This window comes from Vulpes vulpes, chromosome 13, assembly GCF_048418805.1.
Source record: "Vulpes vulpes isolate BD-2025 chromosome 13, VulVul3, whole genome shotgun sequence".
Classification (NCBI taxonomy): Eukaryota; Metazoa; Chordata; class Mammalia; order Carnivora; family Canidae; genus Vulpes; species Vulpes vulpes.
The window spans coordinates 31030421-31056547 of NC_132792.1; positions in this window are offsets into that span (position 1 = coordinate 31030421).

Here is a 26127-nt window from a genome sequence, read left to right on the forward strand (position 1 = left end):
TAAAATAACACTGAATAGTGTTAACTCAAGATTTGATATAAACACCATAAGAAGAAAGGGTAGAGAAAGTATAAATGGAGTAAAATCCTAAACTCCTTTGGCAGGCAGTCTAAAATAATATCTAAAATTAAGAAAAATCCAGAAATAGTCTTATTAAAATGTTATTCAGAAATATGGAGTAAATTCTAAAGGAAGAGTGAAGAAAGTTACAATTGGTGACATCTTGGGATAAGAATCAGAGCTACTGTTATAAATGACTGCTGTTTTTCATTAGAAGTTCTGCAGAAAAATTTACTACTTATTACCATTAAAAAAAAACTTTTAACAATGAAAGAATAGAAAAAAAGAACATCCTTACCCTCATGAAGTGTTTTTACTACAGATATTTTAAATACATAGCTATATTTTTATAAAAATCAAAGAAACTAGGTTCACTTCTTTCATTTTCCTTAACATTGTACTACAGTTTTTATTCAATCCATAAAATAGGAAAAAAGAAATAAATAACATATGCATTGATAAGGAAGTGATAACCTTTCATCATTTATAAATGGCATAATCATTTGCATAGAAATGCAATAGAAACTCTACTTAAATATTTAAAATAAATAAGAGAGTTCATCAAGATTTCTGGATAAAATATCAGTACACTGAGAATTTTTCTGTCTTACTGTATCAGGGTATTCATATTGTTATCCCCTCTGCCAGGAACAATCTCCCTCAAAAATATTTGAACAAATTCCTTCCTCATTATATTCATGTTCCCTTTTTTTGTACCATTATTTTTATTCATAGCATTTATGATTACTCACTAATTAAAGGCATTTTTCCCCACTGGACTATACATATGTAAAACATTACATATATATGTTATCTGCCATATATATATGGCAGATAAAACCCAACAAAGACCTGGACTAATCTGCAAATGTTCAAGAACCATTTGAGACAATTTCTACTACAATTACAATTCCCTTGTGATTAGCAGAAACTTATAACCTCCCACTTTATCTCAATCCATCAAAATGACAAAATGGAATTTAGTTTTTAGGAATTGACCTTGAGATCCTGAACAGAGGACATGATATGAAAATCAAATGCAATTATAAACTGCTTCATGGTTAAAAGCATGGGCTTTGCAGCCTCAAAGCCCGCAAAGTGAATCCAAACTTTGTCACTTCATGGCTGAGCAATTTTGAGATGGCTTTTGCCCTCTCTAAGCCTCTGTTTTATCATGTAATAATAATGTTAGTATTGGAGCTCAGCATCATAGTATTATATGGAAATAGTAATATTTCCACTTTATAGCATTGTGGTGAAAATTAAATTCGATTATGCTTTTAAAGCTTCTAACATAGTGCCTACCCAAAGTATTGTAATAGCTCAATAATAGCAGCTAGTGTTATTATTTTATGTTTATTTTAATTTTATTATTATTTATTATTGTTATTATATTATTATTCACTGCATTTAGTGAACCATTGTGTTTTCTCCTTTCACTATAGCATGTTTGATTTTCATTAATTGACAACATGACCAACATTAAGCAGGCAATGTTACTGGAAATACTCCTTGGTCATTTAAATATACCATTAATTTGTGTATGCTTGCTTGTGTGTGTGTGAGTAGTAAGTTCAAAAGCCTTCCCAGAATTCTTCTTCCAGGGAATTTCTCTTCATGATCACAAATGTGCCATCAATCCACAAGATTACAGAAGGAGCTGCCATGTCAGAACAAGGTGACCACCCCATGGCCACAGCTGAGCAAAGCAGAAAAAAAGCAGAGTACAAAGAAGAAGAGGATGAAGGAGACACTCAGAGAACAGAGAGAGAACCCAAATTAGATGGGTTTTGAGTTCTGGCCTTATTTGGTTGCTTAGGTTTAGTTGCATTCTATGTTTGGGTTCTATGTGAAATCCCAAATCCCCTATATTAATTCATATTGTCGCTATACTATTTGAGTTGAGTTTCTGTTACTTATCACCCCAAAAGTTCTAGTTAATATAATGTGAATGCAGCACAGACAAATATAGCTTCTTTCCCACTTGCTGATTGCTGGCAAGTAATAAAGAGATTTGACTCATCACTCAGGAAGAGATTTATAAAATGATATAATTTATTTGCAAAGCTATACTAGGCACATATCTTACAGGTTTAAAAATAGGCACCATAAGTCTGAAGAACCTGGAGCTTTAGAAAATTCAGAAAGTAACCAACTGAATGAGTGAGGTATATGTCTGTAGATCATCACTTCACCCAAGTCTGTTTATTTAGACATCATAAAAGCACTTACAAAATAAGACAGAGTTCTTTTAGATTGAAAAAAGGTAACAGAGAAATGACATGACTTGGCCTAAATACAGTTAAATAATACAAGGAGACAGAATGCAAATGAATATATTTTGTGTGTGGAATAGATATGCTGCTAATTGCGTTCACTTATTATCATAGAAATGACATGTTTTCAGCTTTAGTTATATGCCGCCACAGTTAATAATTGAAACACAAACATATGAAACAGTAATTTAGAGGCAGACTTTGTAATTACAAAAGTATAGTAAGGGTTTGTTTTGTAAACATATGTGAAACTCCTTTGTACATGGTGTAATTAACACGAACATAAAAATATAAGAAAATAGCTTAAAGAAAAAATTCAGCTTACTAAAGCAATGGTCAAAATAAAGACATGGAAGTCTCCATGGGCCCAAAGGTTTTCCAAAGCTCTTCCTTGGGACGTATGAACTGGTTAAAATTTCTTATGAACGGGTTAAAATTTCTTAAAAACAGTATGTATGCTTTGAAATATTTAATATTTATTGGAAATAGCGACTACAGTTCTATATTTCAAGCAGTCCAGATTGGTTTTTAGCTTTTCTGATGAGTTGTCAAGGTATCTTGTTTGCTAAGTCAGGCACTGATTTTAAATTCTTGTTCTACTATTAACTATTTGATCATGGGCAAGCCCCCCACTGTCTATACACCTTGGTTTCTTCATCTGTAAAGTAAAGGTAGGTGACTAGAAGAATTTATTTAGATAATGTGTATCTTTTAAAAACCTGTTACCTTGGTTCTATACTAACTAAGGACTAAGATATGAACTAAGATATAAATGTTCAAGAACTATTATGTTATTATAGGAGATGTATGTTACTTCCCACATCTATATTGGTATGCTAGAGGAAATAGGTTGCTTTTGCAAAACTGACTTATAATTTTAATACAAATGACTTTCCTTGTCCCCATGAATTCAAATAATCGAGGGACCATATGCCATAAAATTTAACTCTTTTAAGCTTTATACCAAGCACTTTACAGATCATCTCATTGAATTTTCAAGACAATTCCATCAAATAACCACTATCTTCTCCCATTTTATAGATCAAGAATAAGACACAGAAAAGCTAGGTATCTTACCCATAATCATACACAGTAACTAATGGAGTTGGAACCTGGAGGTAGGTAAGCCAAAAACCAAACAATTACAAAAAATTGATTATATCCTTTTTATGCTAGCTTTAGTCATTTCAATAACTTGCTCATGTGCCAGACTATTCAAAAACATAAATTTATTCTCATATAAAATAATACGATCTGGAATAATGATATTTTCCCTAAAATATAATAAAGGGAAAGAAAAAAAGAAAGAAGTTCAAAAGAATAATTGGAATGTAAAGATGAAAAGAGAAGTAGAACTTAGTATTTGGGGTTGACTTCTCTGGGTCCATTTTCTAAAAACCAAGCCCAAATATTAGCCTTACAGTGTCCTAGGTTTGTAGCTAAGAATATAGAGGACAGGATATAATTCAGGTAAACCACCAACTCTCTGGTCCCCACTTGCAGAGAGTTAGACTCTGCTGTCCCTGGTCCAGCCCACTGACACCAAAGACAAGCCTCATAAACAACATATGAATCAAGGTAATACCAGCCTGAGAACCACAAGTAGGATATGTCAGCATGAGAACACAGAAAAAAGGAAAACCATCAAGAAAGGTACATGATTTTTCAGCTAATCCAAGCAGAGCACGTTATTATGTTTTTACAAGATGAATATTAGCAAAGGAATATTTGGGGAACCTGAAAAACCCTTCATTTTCTTTGGTGGGCACATACACACATCTTAATGCAAAAAGCACAGAAATCCCTATCTCCCAGCTCTACATTTCCGAACATGCTCAACAAAGGGTTCACTCGGATGAAACATCAGTTAGCTTTTTCTTTCATTGGGAATGTGCTTATTAACTGTTGTTCAAATAGTTTGTAGACATAACAGCCCCGGGAGTGAATGTGGCTTTGTATTTACAAGGTAGTCATTTGTTGTTATTTATAGTTCTTTTAATTTTCACCTTTTTACATTTAAATTTTCTTCCAAGAGTTGTGATTAAAATAGGTACTACTTACAAGAGGAAGAACTCTCTTTAATGTGCACTTTTATACAGATTTTCAAGCTTCAGGAAGAATCCAGGAGTACCTAGTTTGTTCGTCAATTTTGTGGACATTTATCATTTGTTTCCCAAGAAAACAATGACGGTATCATTATGCAAAACTAAGACAGAGCCTCTTTTAGTAGAGGTCATCATTCTTAACAGATGTTCTTCCTTTCATCTGTTAGCTAAATTGCTCCAAATAAGTGAAGGGAACTAACATTTATTCAAAGTGTACACTTTGACTCTCTGCTAGCTAATAGATGTTCATTTTCATGTGTAATTCTTAAACTAGTAACATTAGTATTATTACAGATTGATAATAAGCAGAGTGGTTACGGGAATGACTTTAATGTTGCATGCATTTGAGTTTGTATCTAAACTCTGCCACTTATCATCTGTATAACCTTGAACAGATAGGTTACTTAAACTCATTGTGTCTTAATTTTATTTCCTTATTTTTAAAGGTAGAGAATATATTTGTATACATGTAAAAAACTTGCTATAAAACTTAAATGAAAATAGGCAGAGTTCTTAACACAGAATGTAATAACCCTAGTATTATTACTTTTCATTTTTCAGAGGCACAGAGTCATAAGACTATGCCCAGCCAGGAAGTAGTAGATGTTATTTGAAACTGGGTTGTTTTTTTTTTTTAACTTTAAAAACTAATGTTCTTTGCACTACTTTGCAATAGAATGAGTGGTGACCAAACGGGATTCTGTGAAATATGATAGAGAAGAACAGTATTTTTCAAACTGAAGAGATGAAGCCAGATCTTTTTTCCTAGAGATTACATGCCAATGGTCTTATTAGGATATTGTTACAAATACTAGGAATTGATTCAAATAACCATGTCTCTAAAAACACTTGAGCAACCCCCCAAAAGGCCTGTACCATTGATGAGAATAGAAAGTGAAGAATCAAGGACAAAAATAACAATCTCCTCAAGTGCCCACACAAAGTACTCTTCCCATTCTATTGGAGGAGAAAATATCCCATCCTTACCAACTCCGTGCTGTCAGTAGTATTGCAATACTGCAATATGCCAACATGCAAAAAATGAATTTAAAATTCCCAATCTTAACGGAGAAGCTAAATTAATTAAGAGACAGTGTCCTCCCTCATGATCATCACACAATCCAGGTCAACATAGCTTTCAGGTGGCTTATTCTGCACTCTCTGCCATTCTTAAGGCAAAAAAACAAACAAATGAACAAACAAAAAACCTGTATTGAGAACAACTACAAAAAAAAAACCATTGGAATTAGCATAAGCATTTATGGAAAGCCTGATGTTGCCCATTTATTATTGTCTATTGAAAAATAAAATCATTTTCTTAGAAGTAAAATGCAGACTTTTGGAAACCAATCAGATAGAAAATCATCTGGCTATTTTTCAAAATGAGAACTTGACCAGTCCCATTGTAGCTCTACCTTCGGAGTTCAACTTGGGTCCGCACACACCAACAGCGCCCTCTACTGTCAAGCAAAAACACTATGAAACTAGTGTTGGTCACATTTTTTTGAAGCCACAAATCGTTTACATTTTCCAAATGAATAAAATTCGATGCTATATGTGTATGCATATATATATTTACATGTATTTAAAAATATATGTCTGTTTACATTATAAATAACAGTGAAGCAAAACTGTTACCACTTTGCAACTAACAATCCATTCTAGAAAAAGGAGTTTCAAAATAAGGAGGAGGAAAGTTATGGAGCAGGGAAGATGTAGCCAACCTCTAAGGTGATCCCCAAGAATCCTTACCTGCTGGTACTATATTCACCTCCTTATATATTCCCCTCCCACACTGTACCAGGGTTGGTTTGTGCAATCAATAGAATGAAGCAGAAGTAATGGTTTGTCATTTCTGATATTGGATTGTAAATGACACTAGTGGTTTCCATCTTCTTTGTGAACCAATTCTCTCTCTCTCTCTCTTTTTCTCTCATCACTTGCTCTGAAGAAAGCCATGTTATGAACAACCTTATAGAGGAACCCACATGGTGAAGAGCTGAAACGCCAGGCCAATGGCTGTATGAGGGAGCTTCATGGAGATCCTCCAACTGCAGTCAAGCTTTTGGATAACTGCAGTCCCCACTGGCCACTTAACTGCAAACTCATGAGACATTTTGAGCCAGAAGTACGAGGCTAAGCCTCTCTCAGATTGCTGATCATCAGAAACTGTGTGAGATAATAAATGTTTGTTATTTTAAACTAGTAAATCTGAGGAAAATTTGTTACATAACAGCAGACAATTAATACAAGACAGGAAATGTGGAGGAATAAGATGATATTAGGTAGGAAAGGTAGAAGAGATGATATTAGGACAATCAAGTTAAGAATAGGGATTGTGACAAAGTATATGAAGAATTTACAAAACTCAACACCCAAAAAACAAATAATCCAAATAGGCAGAATCCAAATAATCCACATGAACAGACATTTCTCCAAGGAAAACATACAGATGGCCAACAGACACATGAAAAGATGCTCATCATCACTTATCATTGGAGAAACACAAATCAAAACTCCAATGAGATATCACCTTACACCTGTCAGAATGGCTAAAATCAACAACACAAGAAACAACAGGTATTGATGAGGATGTGGAGAAAAAGGAATCCTCGTCACTATTGATGGGAATACAAACTGGTGCAGCCTCTGTGGAAAATAATACACAAGTTCCTCAAAAAGTTAAAAATAGAACTACCTTACGATCCATTGATCACCACCCCCCCTTTTTTTTTATGATAGTCACACACACAGAGAGAGAGAGAGAGGCAGAGACACAGGCAGAGGGAGAAGCAGGCTCCATGCACCGGGAGCCCGATGTGAGGATTCGATCCCAGGTCTCCAGGATCGCGCCCTGGGCCAAAGGCAGGCGCCAAACCGCTGAGCCACCCAGGGATCCCCCATTGATCACACTTTTGAGTATTTACCCAAATAATATAAAAACACTAATTCAAAGGGATACATACACCCTTATGTTTGTATCAGCATTATTTACAATAACCAAAATATAGGAGCAGCCCCAGTGTCCATCAATAGATGAACAGATAAAGAAGATATGGCATATATATATATACAATGGAGTATTAATTAGCCATAAAAAAGAATGAAATTTTGTCATTTGTGTCAATACAGATAGAGCTAGAAAATATAATGCTAAGTGAAATAAGTCAAAGAAAGACAAATACCATTTGATTTCACTGATGTGTGGAATTTAAGAAACAAAACTAATAAGCAAAGGGGGAAAAGGAGAGAAAGAGAAGCAAACCAAGAAACAGACTCTTAACTACAGAGAACAAACTGATGATTACCTGAGGGGAGGTGGTGGTGGGGTGTGTGAGATAGGTGATGGGGCTTAAGGAGTGTGCTTGTGATGAGCACCAGGTAATGTATGGAAGTGCTGAATAACTATATTGTACACTTGAAACTACAATTAAACTATATGTTAACTAACTGGAATTATAATAAAAACTTAAAAAAAAGAATTGAGATTGTGAGAATTATTTGCTTATTTCCCTTTCATTTATATGTGTTTTTTTTTTCCCTGGGTTTCACCAACCGCTCACCCCCCTACCCCTTTATATTATATATTCTGACCTAAATGGCAATATTTGTACTGATTGCTTTCTGACATGCCTTTCAATATACTGGGACAAACAGCCCTAGAGAATAACAATGAGGGTGTTATTTATTGGAGAGAAGAAGAGATCTGAGAAATGTGTGTATGTTTGCATATATGAATACATGCATATGCAGGCACATATGTGTGAGTGTGTCCCTTTCAAATTTAGAAATGTAAAATTAAATCAATTTCACAAAGAAACACAAAGCCTTGCTGCAAAATTCTCTGCAAAACACTAGCAAACTTTAATTAAGCCCAATTAGAAGTCCTTGCTTAAACATACATTTCAACTCCATGAAGTGTAAATTTCTTGAATGATTTGGATGGGGGGAGAATAAAAGATAACAAGACAGAGTATATGTAGGTGGTCAGCTGGAAGATCATCTTTCAGTGAGAAGGATGAAGAGCCATGAGAAGCCTGGAGTGAAAGTCCTGAGTCTTGGGCACTAAATCTCACTTGATTATTATTACTGCAGTATTTGGGCTAGCAAGGTCCTCATGGTTCAGTTGTGAAAATTAAGCAATCTTAAAGAATCCATCTAATTCAAGAGTCTATGAACTTTTGTGAACGGAAGAGAAAGGGAGACCACAATGTAGAAAAGTAACAAGGAAAAAGTAAATTCTTTTTCTATCTCTGAGAGAAAATTTGCTATCTATGAGGAAAGAAATCCTCCCCCACCCACCCCCACCCCCGCCATTGAAAGGATTTTCTGTGGTATAAGGAACTTAGGGCTATTACTCTTTTCATCCCCTCATTGTAGTGTTGGTTTAAGGCTTCTCTGCATGCTCAGCTGTGCAAGGTCCTATGGTGGATCTATGAGAAGTATAAGGCAAGTTTCTTTAACTCAAGGAAATCTCTGTCTTATTTGGAAGCCACACTTCCAGGAAGCAATGAGAAAATATACCAGATGGTATGTAATTTATTGCCTTAATTCAACAGAAAATGAGGTCCTTGTTAGAAGAGATCAGTGGCAACAGCATCTTAGGAAAGGGTACCTCAGAAAGCCTCCAAAAAACGGGTGGAACTTAGAGGGGAAGAGGGAAAAGAGGATATTTCAGTTTGATGTGGCTTCACTTGACCTTGCATATTATCTTATGAGAGGCAAAATCCCTGTGAAATTGAGATGATCAAGTTCCTCCATCACTTTCTAGAAAGATGTAAGGGCATCTTCTGAATTGTCAAGCATTGTGGTTGATGACCCTTTGCCCATGGCTCCCTATCATCCCTGCTTCATCTTTATTTGATTCCATTCTTTTATCGTTATTAGTATGACTAGTAATAATAGCATCGTTCCCATGTATTTATCAACTACACTGTGTTCTGTGGCTTCTCTCATTTAATTTCTCAAAATATCCTATGATGTAAATTTAATTATCCCCATTTCACAAATGAGAAAACTGAGATACAAAAGCATTAAGTAACTTGCTCCAAGTTACACAATCCGTATCTGCATATTGCTATCTGACTCCATAACTCATGCTCTTTCCACTATTATAAAATGCCTCGTGATCTTAAGACTTGTGTGGGTATGTTCACTCTTTCTCTTTCCATCTTCTGGTTTCATCACCAGTCCTACAGAGCACAAACAAATACAGGCAAGATATTGGAGAAGGCTTGAGCTGTCACAGTTGCTGGCATTAAAATAACAGGCAACAAAGAAACTGATCAGGATGGAATAAAGGAAGGTACCTCGTTCCAGGTTTTAAGGTGGAGTTGGAAACAGAATCAGCCTCAGATTTCCTCACAAAGGTTAACTATAAAAGTAGGCATGCTGGTGGAACTGCCAGGGGCTAGACCTTTGCCTTCACCTACAGGGTCCTGGTTCTTCACAGAAAGAAAGGTCAAACCAAGACACTCTGTGTCAGACACCATGCATCATCGGGAATGTGAATGGGGCAGCCTTCCATAATTGGAATTTCCTTAAAAATATTGAACATTTTTCACTATTAAACACTATCTTCAAAATCCTAGGGCAATGTTCCAAGAGCTTTGATTTACCCTGAAATGATTTGGTTCTCAGAATGTTTCAATTTCTGGATTTAGCAACTCTGAGCTGTGGTGCAGAAAAATATATTTTGAAAAATCCTTGAAGCTAAGGGCTCAGAAGAGCCAGGTAGCCAACTAGAAATTGCAGAATATTTTATTTCATTTTCTGTTTCTGCATTAGGATTTCTGCATGATGGGCACCCAAACAAATTATGGAGAAAAAATCATTACAGAAATTAGATATCAGAATTCCACGTTTTCCATATCTCTTTTTTAACAGAAAGGAAACTGCTGCTGTTTTGTAAATACGAATTGCTGTGTGATCCATATGACTTGCATTCTCATTGTGCATTGAAACTCCTCTACAAGCAGTCCCTGGCACTTACCAAGTGCTCAATAAATAGTTTTTAATTTTATAATTAAAATAAGAAGATACTTTTTTTGTAATATTTCCTTGCATCAAAGAAATATCCATTTGTCTCTGACTAAGCAATGAAGAAGAAATCTGTTTTTGAAGAAATCCAATTTGGGAAGACAACTTTTAATTCTATAATTGACTGATTAAATTGACTTTACCCACCGATTCAAATTTCTCTTTTCTACTTGGTCATTAACTCATTACCATTGTGTTGTCTCTGCCACTTACCGAAACTGCTCTCTTAGAAGGCATCAAAAACCATACTACTTGCCAAATCCAACCTGTGACTCAGTAGCAAAATACAGTATTGGGAAAAGCCCCTCTGAGGCTCTGCCTTAGTTTGCTTACAAGAAAGAGAGATCTACCACTACCAGCATCATGTGATCAGAAAAATCTACTGGTTTTGCCTCAATACACTTTCTGTAGTCTCTCTTTCAGTTTTCACTTCCTCTGCCTTAGATGGAGTTCTCATTCTCTCTCACCCAAACAATTGCAGTGGGAGTTTCCCTAAGTGATGTCCAGACTCCTTCCTTTCCAATACATTTAAAGTATTGCTGTGGACATTACTTTGTGAAGCCGATCAAACCAGTGTCTTTCCTTTCCTGGGAAGCTATCACTGAGCCTGTTCTGCATGCGCACAATGGCCCACCCGTTCAAGCTGTCATTTCAAGTCCTTAATAGCGTGGACTTTACTTACATTTCTAGGTTGAACTGTCTACCTACAGCAGTGTTTCTTACTGTTCTTAGATAATGAATTTACTTGCTTACCTTAATGCAGGAAGGACTTGCCATCTCTCCCCATCCCCTTCCACCCTTTTTTTTGATGTGTCCATTTTACTTTCTTTCTCTCCTCCCCTCCAGCCCATTTTCTCACTCTTGCTCTTTCTTTCGTCTAACTCTCATATCACTTTATTTATTACTATAATGTCTATCTAGTTTAAAGAGTAATTTTAAATATGCTTAAACCTGAGGCCACATTGTGATTGCCTGGGAGGCAAGAACAATGGTGTTTTCCTTCACAGCATTCAATGCTCTATCTACCACTATTTGTGATTTCATAAAGTAGGCACCTCATATGCTTAAGGAATTGAAATAACCTTATAATGTCCTAATTAAAGTTGAAAATCACTATAACATAGGCTGCTCATCTCATATTTAAATTTCATTGGGCAGGTAAACTGATTGTTGTCTTCATTGCTTATAATCCAGCAATTAGCACAAAACTTGCCAACTAATAAATATTCACGTATTTGTTGAATAACTGGCAGATTAAATCAATAAATAAACGAACAACTAAGTAAAGGAGAAACTTTAAGATTAATCACGAAGTCATTTGAAGTAAACATGAGTCATCTTACTTGTACAGCTTAATGTACCTCCTGAATCAGGATTCAATACATTTTTTTCAAGAAGTCTAATTAAGAAAATGATGCTGAGGCACCTGAGTGGATCATCTGGTTAAGGGTCTGACTCTTGATTTCAGCTCAAGTCATGATCTCAAGGTTCTGGGATCAAGTCCCACATCAGGCTCCATTCTCAGTGAGGAGTCTGCTTGAGATTCTCTCTCTCTCCCTCTCCCTCTGCCCCTCCTTCCCACATGCTCTCCCTCTAAAATAAATAAATAAATCAAAAGAAAAAAAAGAAAAGAAAATGATGTTAAAAGGAGAACTTAGCATGGTTGTTTTTGTTGGTAATCACACTGGAAAATCCTGAACATCAATTGGCAACTCAATAAATGAAGCAAAAAAGGTGTATTGTGGTCTTTCCTAGGTGGTTGAAGCCTGGGTCTCTCAGGAAACAAAGACACTCATCAGAGGGCCAGTTTCAGAAACCAATTATTTGGCATCACTTTGCTGAAGGAAGAGGAAGCGCATCCAGCTATTCTCCTGAGAAAGAAGACCTTTGAGAATAAGTTGAGAGCAAGAATAGAGTATGCCAGGATAGACTATGCAGCCATATCAATGCACCATATATACAGCTGGCATCCTTCCCCAAAGTACCTAGTGTAATGCTCAGTAGAGAGAGATAAAAAATGCTGTTGATTATTTGCCTAGCCCAGTTGTATGTGGCCAAGAAAGGTGGGCAACCATTGGAAAGGATTCAAAAATGTCATTCACTGCCTGAAATTGTAGGACCAATTCCCCTGAGGAATACAGATGTTCAGTCCATAACAGCTCAAATTTTACCATTGGGAAGGTATGAATCATTTCTTATATTTCTTTCTTTTGTTTCTTCTTACTTACTAAAGCCATTTCAGTCTGCATAAATGTTTAAGATTAGGAAGATTAGCAGATATTTCAAAAAGTCCTTCCCTTGTGAACAGGGTGACATTCACTTTGGACATTGCTTTGATATGAAATTTTTGATATAGGAAAATTTTGAGAAAATTATCACAAAGTTATGTTAGAATGAAATGAATGAAAAAGAGTGAATAATTATTAGGAGAGCAAACCTTTTTTTTTGCATCATTCTTTTATACAGGTAGTCTCTAAAATAAAAAATCATTTAGCTCCCAAATTAATATTTTTTCCTTCCTATATTTCAGCTACTGGAAAGTGGTATATTGCATGGATTGGGACACTATGTCTGAGAATGAGTAGTTAAATGATCTTTATCTAATTCCTCACCATTCTGTATTGCAAACATTTCACATAATTTTTCACTCATTTCACTCCTACTAATAAGGAATTTAAGTGTTACTCCTCTTCCCTCCTTTTTCTTTTTGTTTTTAAGTAGGCCCCATACCCAACATGGAGCCCAGCGTGAGGCTTCAACTCATGATCCTAAAATCAAGACCTGAACTGAGATTAAGAGTCAGACACTCAACCAACTGAGCCACCCAGGTGCCCTTCTTCCCTCCTTTTTCTTGCCTTTTAAAAACAGAGCTGAAGCTGAAGTGAGAGGATGATAATAGTTCTGCCAAACAAAGTAATATTACAACAAGGTCAAGGTCACAGTCATGAGTAAATCTTTAACTTCTCATGTTCACTTTTATTTATTGATAATGAATAAAGTTAAAAAGGCCCCATCACATTCAGCAGCTCTATGTAGGCAAACTCCTGAGAACCTATCACTTCTTCCTAGAATGTTTTCTTCTACCTTTATCCTTTCCCCTGGATGTTTCCTGGAAAGATTTTGGTTTTCTCAAATCAAAATTTCTTCTTTCAGAAACCAAGCAAGAACTAAGAAAAGTTTTAATTTTGATCTTCCTAATTTTATATACGGATAATATATAGTCACATACAGAATTTTGAAATTTTTAACCTCTATAAATTAGATGCTAGTCTAAATTACATCTCTAGGGATTTTTTTTTCTTGCTCTCATATTATGAAATTCTACAAAATTAAAGCACTGATATCATTTGAGCATTAGCACAGATTAACTTTCACTTTGGACAAAAGAATCTCCATATGCATGAAATAATACATGTATCCTAGAGCCTATTCAAAAGGTCAGGAAATAATGGGGTGTGTAGAGAGATCTGTAGATGTTTGCTGTAATAAAGATGATCAGGGATGACATGAGTTTTTGGGTTGTCAGAGTAGGCCAATACAAGCTACTATACCATCTATCAGAAACTCCTATAACTTGACAAGAGAAGTTGCTGTCAAAGACATCACCCCTAGGAGGACATAGGGAGACAAGCTACAGATCAGAAACAGAAATGAAGAATAAGCCCATATATCTGGTTAGAGCCCCAGGAAGTCCCTCACAATTAGCATTCATCAAGCACATCTGAGAAATGCCTCTGACCATGGACAGAGAATTTACCAGTATTCTGACATCAGTGACTTATGAGGTATGTTCTTTATGCCTGGCCTAGTTCCAGAGGGAGGATAAATAAACTCCCTAGTAGTTCATCTAGTGGGGAATGTTAATTCCAAAATAATTATATCCATACAAAATGGGAGATTAATAAGAGCTAAATATAAGTTATACAGTATGAATAAGGAGATCATGTGATATATTGTTTGAACTGAAACACTTTTAAGAGGAAAAAGTGACACTAGCCAGACAAAAGACAAAGACAACATGCAAATCTGGGGTTAACCAAAGTAATCTAAACATATGATCACTCTAGCAAAAGGGCATGATCATTAAATAAGGGGCAATGTGATCTAGATAAATCTGAGAAAACTTATTTCATGAGAGATAGGATGTGAACTAGATCTAAAGGGCAGATAAAATTGAGAGAAGCAGTATAAGTGATTCAGGTAAGGGTAAGATCTGGTGAAGCTGGGTCTCCCAATGTGGCTTAAGATGGAGAGATATTAGAACATGACAGGTGGGGCAGCAAGAGCACAAAGAGAGAGGACCATTTGTAAAAGAGATGGCAAAATAAGATTTACCTTTGGTGTCAAGTCAAATCAGTCCAAATCACTGCCAAAAGCCAATACTTAGTCTCAGTGATGAACTGTGCTGTAATCATTTAACAATATCAGTCATGAGTATGGGAAGGAAACACAGCATCCTACCTGCCATTTAGAACATTTGTTATCCACATGTTGGATGGACCCATTGAGGTAACCAGCCTTTAATACCTTGATAAGAATGATCTAAGAAAATTAAATTTGATTTCATATAAGCCATTTGTTGATTTTGATTGTTAAAGGCAAGAATTAGCCAAGCTATATTTTTGGTGGATAGGAAAGAATCCATTAAGAATAACCAATCCAAAATGATCCATATTATACTAAAAAAGTTAACTCTCTTATAGAACAATCCTAGACAGATGAAAAAGTTGTTGGAGAGAGGGCACAGACTGGCATGCCATGTTAAAATATTAATGTTGGTAAACATTCATTTGTTTAGATTTAATATAAAGCATAGAAAATAGATTGTAGAAATAGGAAGGGAGCTGTGCCCCTAAGGTAAAATTCAGTTTTATAGTTATGAAAATTTAATTTGACTGCTTTCCCAATAATTGCTCATATTTGTAGCAGCAGCATGCCAGCAAGATAACGGTCAATCAAACGGACATCACCCTGTAAATGCTTTTTAAAAGCCCGCACTGTGTTTCCTGGTGGGAGAATGGCATTGCTTCCAATTGTTAAAGGATGCCCAGTTGAAAAGCAGAATAAGAAATTGGACAGTAGGAAATCTTTATATATTGCTGTTTCCCTCCCTCTCTCAAATTAAATTCCTGTTGGGAGCTGGAACTATTTTTTTCTTTCTGAAAATGGAAAATCTGTCACATCATAAACCAGACCTTGAGCACAGAATGTTTGAGGTGCTCTTTTTAAAATTCTGTTTGTGGTCAAGAAAAATTAGGATATGCTACGAATATGGGCTGGGCAAATATTTCTTTCATAGGTGAGTGAAGGACGGCAGTAGGTTTCTCAATGCATGAAAAATTTCCCTGGATCCTAGTTGAAGAACAGCAACAGAAAGATTCCTCTCTGTCTCTGTCTCCCTCCGACCCTCCTCTAATTCCTCTCTTCCTTTGTTCTCTTCCTCATTCCCTATTTCCCACACTCTTCATGACCGTTGAGAAAATGCCATTAATAACTGGTACAAAGAATCGTGCTCAGTGCATGGAGATAAACTGGGGATGACAAAATATCAACTTCCTGCTGCTCAATTGAAAGCCCTATCTGTACAACTGGTAATTACTTTTAATTTAATTAGGACTCCTGGTATTGTTTCTATCTCATAGATTACATTATAACATGTAATGTGTAAAAGCAACAAGACAAATTGAAGCAAGAAAACACAGAAAATATTACCTTTTTTGTCTATAAATAATACCACAGTTTAACTCTTCAAAAAGCTCTCAAGTAGCTTTACTATGGGCTAATTATTATTTATCATATTCCTTTGGCTTGAGTAAGCAAAAATTTCATATAATCTAATGAAAAACTACATCTCATGGATTTTTTGAAAATATTTTTTAACTCTATACTTTCTCCTTTCCTCTCTTACGCAGAACAATAAATTATTTATGCTGTTTTATGCTAAAACAAAATTCATTTAACTAGAAAGAACAATCATTGGTACTGGAGAGAGACTATGATCTTGACTCTTAAGCATGGGGATATAAGAGTGGCTTAGGAAAGGCACTGTTTTTTTAGGCAGAAACACCGTAAGCAAGGCAAAGAAGCCTACTTGAGACCTTTGCTGACTCAAAGGAAAATAAGGGTTCCATTTCTGAAAAATATACACTTAATTCGCATTAATCCACATGGAATGCACAACTGCCAACCACTAGAAAACCTCAAGTGACCCTCTAAATAGTTAAATTATATAATAAAGTGTGTTTGAATTATATAATAAAGTGTGTTAAATTATATAATAAAGAATGAAGATTCATTCTTCCAAATTTCTAATTATAGAACAGAGTGAAGTTAGGTGTGAGAAGGAAACAGAAACAGAGACAGAGACAAAGAGAAAGAGAGAACACGGAGGCACTAGTGCAAGCAGATAGGTGCCTTATTGGAAGAAGATTCCCCACATTGAGCTTACAATTGATGTCCAAATAAAATGAAAAAAAAAAATCAGAGTGAATGGCAAGGTAAAATATGATTGAAAACTCCTCTAATAATCCTTGATCCTTTCATCCAGTAAATTAGACCTGGAAATTTATAAGGTAGATTTACTGGCTTAGTAAAAACTTACTCTGAAAATGTCAAAGCACACAGAAAACACACAGACCACTCCCTTCAAATATTTCCCTTCTTTAAAATTATAGATACATATTCACAGATCATTTTAGAATTTAAAAAAACACATTAAATATCATCTTGTATAGTAACTTCATTTCATATATAGTAAAACCATGTTCTCAAAAAGGAAATTAGAATATATTTCCCAACAAGGCAGATTAGGACGAAATCCCAAGGACTGAATCCTCATTTTGAACCCAGAGGTTTTTTTTTTTCCCCCCTACATAACATTGTTATTTTGCATGGTACTAACTAGAATTCAAACCAGTGGACTTCAAAAGCTAAGAAAATTATTCAAAATTAAATAAATATTAATTTTTGGCCCTAATTTTTCTGTTATTTCAAAAGATAAAAATACTTAAGTTCACCTGGATAGCTGAGCTGATTATCATCATGTCTCAGTTTCTAGAACAATGCCTCTCTGGCAACCTCTTATCCACAGTCTGGTATGGAAGGGACAGCTGTTGCCCTATTTGCAGCCCAAGAAAACAACACTGCCAGCCAGTTCCTGCAAGACAGAAGACTTTTGGCAAAATGGCAGTGTTCTCTTACAAAAATAGCAAACCATCATCTGGGTAAATTCAGGAAAGCTTATGACTTCTGCCAAAGAGAAATTGTGCAGTGCTGATGGCAAGTCAATACTGTGTTGAAATAAAGATCTAGATAAAGGTCAATTTAGATTTAAAGAAGATATGAAGAGTGTTGGGTGTTAAAAATTTGAAACAATTCCTTAGGCAAGCTATGACATTTCTTTCATCAAACACTCAAACAATTCTTATTAAATGCATAAGTGTAAAATGGTATCTTTATAGTAAAATAATATTTTCAAATAAGAGCATACACATACTTCTGGGCAAAATTACATGCTATTTTACCAAGAGGAAGGGCAGTGGGGAGGAGTGGTATTGGAGCTAGATCATATGTAAAGACTGCTTTCAACATCATAGCACAGTGACTCTGATGTCTCGTGGATCTGGGGATAAAATAAAAACAATGCATACCCTCATAGAGTAAACAGGTAGCACATTGAATAAGTAATATGGAGGGTGGTAAGGGGTGAGGAGCTAATTATTAATGTAAAGAATTGTTGTCTCAACTGAAAAAGAGAGTCTGATAGAATGTGATTCTAATAAAATCCCACAAAGCTTTATGGAACTAGAACATAATGTTGAAATACATTCTAATTTTTTCATGTGAGATTGTGTACAACTCAAGCCAAGAATAAAAATGAAAGTCTCTGTTTCTTGTTAGTAGTGGGAATTCAGTGAGGTTCTCACCTCCCACATGCTAGAAAAAAAAGGGAAATAAGATTTCCCATTGAGAAATCAGGAGTCATATCCACAATGGAGCAAAGTAGAGATGTATGAAGTCACTCCAGAAAGAAAAAGTGATTCACAAGTCAGCAAGACGGGACTGGGTCTTATTTGAATAAACAAAAATATCTGAAAAATAAAATACCAGTTAATAAAGGTTCAGTCAGGAAGGAGCGACACAACAGGAGAGTCATGGTGCAAACATTGGCAATGCCTACTTAAACACTGTCCAAAAGAAAGGGAGTTTTTGGAAGTCAGTATGTCCTCTCCAGATGGGATGGAAGGCCATCTCTAGCATGAGGATGAATACACAGAGCTAAAAATCAAAGGTTTCAACAGATTTCTGGTCCCATTAGCAGTATGATAATTATTGGAAACAGAGACATTATAATTTATCTTGATTTCTTTAACAGTCCAGCTTATCTAATATTACATTTTCCTCATCTTTTTCTATTCTCACTAGATAACCTTCTGATACATATTAGATCTGTCTGGAGGAAAAGAAGATACTGATACAGCAAATCAAGTTTTCCCACTTATGTGACCATCCAGTTTCTTCCATTTTCCCTTTTGTGCTTATTAATCAGCTTTCTCTACAAGGGTAGAAACTGTAGAAAAGAAGGGACTATGATAGGCAGAGGTGAAAGAGCAATAATGATTTGATCTGCTAAAAATTGTGTTTAGGGGAAGAAATCCAATCTTGCCCAGTCATCTTCACATAACAATTTATATTGCTCAAGAACTTTCTATGTATGGCTCCCTGTCACCTGACATAGATGACTAGAATCTTAGTACCATAAGACTCTTATAATCATCTAGTGGGAACCTACCATTTTATGCAGAAAGAAATTGAAGTATAGACAAGTGAAGTCCTTTGCCTATAACAGAATTCTGCTGTCTAGCAACACAGATCAGTATTCTTTCTGGACCTTGTGCTGCCATCCTCCAAGTCCATTTTCTGGAGAAGAACCTGAGTTGAAGTTATGGCAGGTGAGACGGCACGGAGAAAAGTTTTTGTGTGAGGTTGTAGAAGTTCACTTTGACTCTGGCTTCCAGGTCAGAAGAAAGCATTGACCTTCTCTTTAGCAGGCCAAACATGCCTCTCTTTGAAGATACGTCCACTCTGAGAAGATGCCCTTCTGAAGTCAGCCTCTGTCTCCAATCTGAAGAATGTCTAATTCTTTGGGTCAGTGAAATCTCTCGTCCCAGAGATTGAATCAGAACTTCACAAAGGAACCCCTACTATGTACTAGGCAGGGTGAAGCCTGACATCCGAAAGTGACCAGTGCATTACATAGACGGGGCTGCTATAGGCATGGATAGAGGGAAGCTTAGTGCTTTTATGGGCAGAATTAGCATTTGGAGTGAAAAAGTAATCTCCTGTGGCTTAAAGTAGACATGCTCTCCGGAACCACTGCCAAGTCCCACTTAATAGAAAAGGAATAAGAGGAATTCCAGAGTATCACCTACAGGAGAAAATAAAGGACCCTAAGAAGATTGATTAGAAGGGTGGGAAGATGGGCAGCCCGGTGGCTCAGTGGTTTAGCGCCGCCTTCAGCCCAGGGCCTGATCCTCGAGTTCCGGGATCAAGTCCCACGTCAGGCTCCCGGCATGAAGCCTGCTTCTCCCTCTGCCTGTGTCTCTGCCTCTCTCTCTCTCTGTATCGTCATGAATAAATAAATAAAATCTTTAAAAAAAAAAAAAAAAGAAGAGTGGGAAGAAATCCACCAACCAAGGGAGGAGGATGTGACTGAGGCTTTGAAACGAAATTTGTAGGTTGGTCCTGGGAGGGAACATTGTAAAACAGAGCCACAGTGCATTGGTATTCATGAGATTACAGCAGGAAGATTACACACCCTAATGGAAACCAAGTTTTCAAACCAGAGGAATATCCAGGAATATATCTAGATGTACCACAAAAGAACAACAATATGTATACAGGGACTTCCAGGATGCAGGTGAGTTAAGTTCTGTCTGCACACATACACTGAAATGGATACAGCCCAGATCCACTTTCCACTGGATGGATATTGTTGAGGAAAAAAAAAGCTGCTGTCATTCATTATTACAAAAAAAAAAAAAAATGACTTACTCTCTTACATTGATGCTTTGTTGTGGCACGTCCTTAGAAGCTCTAGAGTAAAGAATGTGGAATTCCTAGCACTGCTGGTCCTCTGCACCTCAGTCCACTCTCCTATGCCTTTCAAGAACATTAATTCCCCAAATCTACAGCTTTTCCCCTCTGGCTTCAGCTTCTCAGTGACAAGCACCAACTTTCCAAGTAGTCCTTATACTTTTACGTGCCATCTCCTGGTTTATGTTACTTTTTCTTATTTTTTTTTTTTTTATTAAATAGAGTTAAACGAAGAATAAAAGTTACCTTTGCCATTGAATCAGTATCACCATGTTAAATCCAAATTTTCCTACTAGGACTTCAGTGTCTAATTCAAGAGTGTCTATAATCTTAACACCGAATCATGTTCATTTTCTATTTCTCCAACCAAATTTCGTTAGCTCTGGAAAAGCTGTGATCACAAGAAATGCCCGTTTTCTCCTTCTACCATCAGTCAAAACCACTTCCATCTGACAGTGGCCTCCTTATATGTAGATGTTGTTCCAGTTCACCACAGCATTGGCTTCCTACTAAATCATGCCCCCCTGGCTTTGTTCATTTTGTTATCAGCCAGGCCTCATGGGCATTTGAGTTTGTGCTCAGTGGTATCCTAGAGCAATGATTTTCAAGCTGTGTTCCCCAAAAAAGTACAGACAATTGGCACAAAATTATCACCCTTACTAGTAAAAAAAAAAAAAAAAAAAGACAAATTGTGTTGCTGAAAACTGTCTTATATGAAAGAAGATTGTTTTAGTTTTAAGAGCCCTATACTCCTCAATATTATGCATTGCCTGCAATTATTTAGTCTGTCTAGGTCAACAAGGGAAAACAGTAACAGTAATGAAACTAATAATAAAACCACTAATACCTGCTAATCACATATTATGTGGAAGATCTTGCTGAGTCTTTTTCTTGACTCATTTCATCCTCTTGAGCCTCACATGAGGTAGGTACTATAATTAACCATGCTTTATAGATGAAGAAGCTTTATATAAGCCGCTGCAATTAGAACTGCCTTATGAGTACTAGTCTGTGAAGTGGGCTACTGGTTATTCACACTCTAAGGAGAGTTACCATTGCTGGATGCTCCTCCCTTATCCACAGGCTGAGAGAGACATGCTGTAAGAAAGGAAATCTAAAAGCTGGCAATGGGAGTAGAGCCTGGCCCCACCTGGCCCCAGTTGGCTCCTGGACTCCACATCCCTTCCTTCTAATAGTTGAAGTTCAGGGCCCTAAGTGTGGTGAGAGCAAAATAGTCAAAATTCTTTGCTCTTTCCCTCTACCCATGTCTTTTGCAATGTCTGTTATCAAAAGATGGAGCCCATTCCCTGCCCCTCTTGAATCTGAGCTGTCCTTGTGACTTTGGCCTGTAGAATGAGAAGTGACAATATGCCAGTTCTGAGCGGAGGCCTCAAAAGATCTTGCTCAGCTGCAGTCAGCCAAACTTGGCTCAGATTCACAGGACCATAAACCCACAAACAATAACAAGGGCTTATTTTTGAAAGCTTCTCAGTCTGCAGGTGGTTTGACAGCATTAATACGGTGATAGAAAGCTGATTAACTAATCTGTAGGTTTCACCCCATTCACTGTTTCAGAGCTGATCCTTATCTTGAATAGATGGAGGTGAAAAGCTGCCAACTAGCTGTGATTTTGGACGGACTATCACCTTATCACCTTTTAACTAGTTTAGCACCAACTTTCATCCCAGTTATACCTGGACTTCCGTCTGTTCTTCATTCATCTCTTGGTAAACTTCTTAGCAAACCATTTACTCTAGGTCTGGGAACTAAACTTGCTGTTTTCCACAGCTCAGGACTAGATTCTGACCTAGTTACTGGAGCCACAGAGTTACAAACTGGAGCCAAGTCAATTGCAGTGCACCATCTGCCCTCTTGGATTTCAATGTATCCCCTGCCCCTGAATTCCCTGCTGTAAATTTCCCCACATATCACTTAGACGTTTGACCTAGTAGAAGCCAACTGCTTTCCTGACTTGCTTTTTTGCCTCTATCTTTGCTCTGTAGACCCTCCAGTCTATAGCCACATTGATCTTTCAATGGCTCTAATACTAGGGCAGAAGAGACCAATTCCTGGAGCAGGTCCTTACCTATGGCACTTCATAAAATTAAAGTTTCATTCTCAGTCCTGTCCCAGGGATTAACAAGGAGTGTTTAATTCTCCCCAGGAAAAATAGTCCTTGGTAAAGAACAACCCCTTGGGAAGAGAGAATAGAAGCACCAGGAAAAGGATGACAAACGGCCTGTTTCACAATTTTCCAGAATTCCTTGAGAACTTTGCCTCCTTCATCTCTATATGTACTTGAAATAATACCTCATGCAGGTATTATACTTAATGATATTTTTTTTTATTTTTTTTTTTTAAATTTATTTATGATAGTCACACAGGGAGAGAGAGAGGCAGAGACACAGGCGGAGGGAGAAGCAGGCTCCATGCACCGGGAGCCCGATGTGGGACTCGATCCCGGGTCTCCAGGATCGCGCCCTGGGCCAAAGGCAGGCGCCAAACCGCAGCGCCACCCAGGGATCCCACTTAATGATATTTAAAAAGTGAAATTGTTGTGCCCAAGATTGTGAATCCAAGAAACCACCAAGGAGCCGGCCGACTGGGATGCAAACACACGAGGGTTTATTTGCAAGCTCGAGCTTGGGTCCAAGTGCACCCGACACAGCGCAGCAGGGACTTGGACCCTGAGACTAAGCCGGGTAGCAGCTTTATAGGGGCCAGTGGCCCATGGGATAAGCAGAAAGTTGCACAGTCATGTCGGTCCACACGCAAGTGGCCGATTGAATTACATTTTACCCTATAGTACCCTTGGCCTATTACTTTGAGCTGGCCTGTTACTCTGGTCAGAATTGGTGCGCAGTTTTGGAGGGCACAAGGCGGGGTTACATTGTTATGAGCCGATTTCTGGTAAGGGTGTGCCCAGCGGCTTGACTAGGGTGGGGCAGCGCCTTAAGCAATAAGCAGGTCATGCGGGGGTCATACAGGAGGTGGCGGGTGCAGCACAAAATGGAGTTAGTCCTGCTCTGCTTGTCCAGGGGTAGGGGATTTTTGTTAAATTTCCTGGGTCCCACAGAAATTAGCTAGTAGCATCATGTTACATGAAGGAGAACATATTTTCTTCTAAAGAAAATCCTATAGTATTTGCCCTTTAAAAAAAAATGCTTCTGTTTGGTAAATTGAAAAAACAAAAAGTACAATATCTTAGAGTCTTTGATTATTGGTTTTCAGTGAAACTGAAGTGTAAACAAAGCAAAAGTAAAGGGGAAGAGACCTTTACATCATTTGAAAAGCCACACATTTTTCTTTCATTCTTTAAATACAAAGACGAATAGAGCATTATTCTTGATGGTATTCAGAAACATACCATCTGAGGAAGAAAATGGATAAAAAGATTAAAAGTATTAAGTATTTTGCACCTTAGTTGAGTTGCCTATCTCTCACTAACCAAATAGGAATAATGAAAATTGTTTCACTGAGAGGTTACCAGGATTAAAGAAAATTGCTGATGTGAAAATACATGAGCCTGGCACATAGTAGGTACTCAGAATATGGGTTTGAAACACACTTTGAAAGGTCAAGCATTTACCACAATGTGATTTTTCAGGGACAATGCTAGAAGTTAAGATGTATTTCTACGTATGTTTCAGAATTTAACTGGGAAACTTCCCTTGAATGTTCATTTTGTTACCTTGTTTATTATAGCTTTCACTAGTCATGAAATAGTCATGAGATTAGAAATGCACTGCCTTGTCTTAATTCTCTGGAATAGGTTTCATAAATGTAGAGACATATTACATGGATAATTCTGCAACCTCACATTTCTATAAGTACATTTATAAAACTTAATTAGGAACAATATATACAGTTTGGCAGGTAGTTACTGAAACAGCTCTATAGTTTTGTGAAATATATTAGATTTGGTACACAAATAATGTAATCATTTAATGGGTCAATTTCAATTACACTTTTCCACTTGGCACCCTGGAAATCGATTTCTTTAACATAGAGACATTAGTCTTTTTCATATTCCTACATATATTTTAATCCCATGAATGGAACTGAAACTAAATTTAATAAATCTTTTCTTCATTTTCAGCCAAATGTCCTCTATTTGATGGATATTAATGACAAAGCAGCTTATAACTATTACAAATGTTAAAAACTTAGGACGAAATACTTGTTTGTATGTACACAATATTTTGAAAGGACTTTGGGATCCTCTGGAATAGAGTTTAGAGTATGAATCAATTAGTGACTTATTTAAATATTGTGATAAGATATCACAAAGGAGGACCACATAAGACCTTAAGCATTACTCATATCGACTTATGGAGTGAGAGTCGCACATACGATGGCAGGCAATTCTCGTTCTATTCCACTGTACATTTCTTTGGTGGTATGAATGTGGCAGAGAATTCATTAACGGATAAGTGTACAATGGCAAATAGGGTCTTAGGTAAAGGAGTAATGTCAAACATGAAAAATAGGGGTTTTATTTTTTCAATTCAAATTCAACCTTTTCAAAACCAAGATACTCTTTCTTTCCTGCAGTTTGGGGCAGGCCCTTGGAAACAGGGGTTAGAGCTTAAGAACATGCTAAGTATGTACAGATTGTGTAAGTTGCACCAAGGGGCTGTGTTCCCAGCTCGCCTTTTTTTTAGAGCACACATGGAAAGATGCATTACTCAAGGATCCACATCTAACAAAAGAAAAGGGAAAAAAATGTTTACCTTGGCTTTTTATTTTTCATCTTTATGAGTGTGTATGTGTAAGAAAAAGACTTTTTTTCCTCTCAGTTCTACCCTGACATTGGAGGTAAATGTTCATAAAAGAGGCTTGGTCCAACCCCAGGAAATCATTTGGGGGTAATTACCACTTGGCACTAAAGCGACATTAAACAAGCTTGCCTTTTTCTACCAAGAGATGAAATAGTCAAGCGTGGCTTTCATTGAATGCCAAACTAGACTTGTCTTATTCATGCAGGTTTTTATATCAGCCTAGATTCAGATTAGTTGGGGTGGCAACCCAGGAGGTGAGAAAGGAGAGTTAATTTAACAGGGTACAGAATATTAATTCAACAATCCCAAACAGTCTTTTTTTTTTTTTTTTTGCAATAGTTGGTGTGTTTGCCTCATGCAGGAATGAATGCCTGCTTCTCTGAAGAGAACTAAATTCAAAATTCCAGGAAAACTTACACATATCTATTAGAGGCGTGCATTGGCATTTATAAGTGTGTGTGAGAGGGAGAGAGAAGGAGACATAAATATATGCATATATGTCCTTTTTTTCAGGTCTATTCTTCACTAATTTAGATCTTCAGGTGTTTAGATAGTTATTTTGTCCCCAAAGTAGCCTTTCTGGATACTTCTGTTGTTTGTGGGTGCAGTTCTTAGGATAGATAGTAATAGAATCAAAGTGGAGCTGAGCATATGAGCAGGAGATTCTTAGAGGTGATAGAAAAAAGATGAGATCTAGCCAAAAGGCAAGGAAAAGGGAGATAGAATGTACGGGAAAGCCTGCAAAGGAAAAGAAGGTCCTGGGAGGTTACT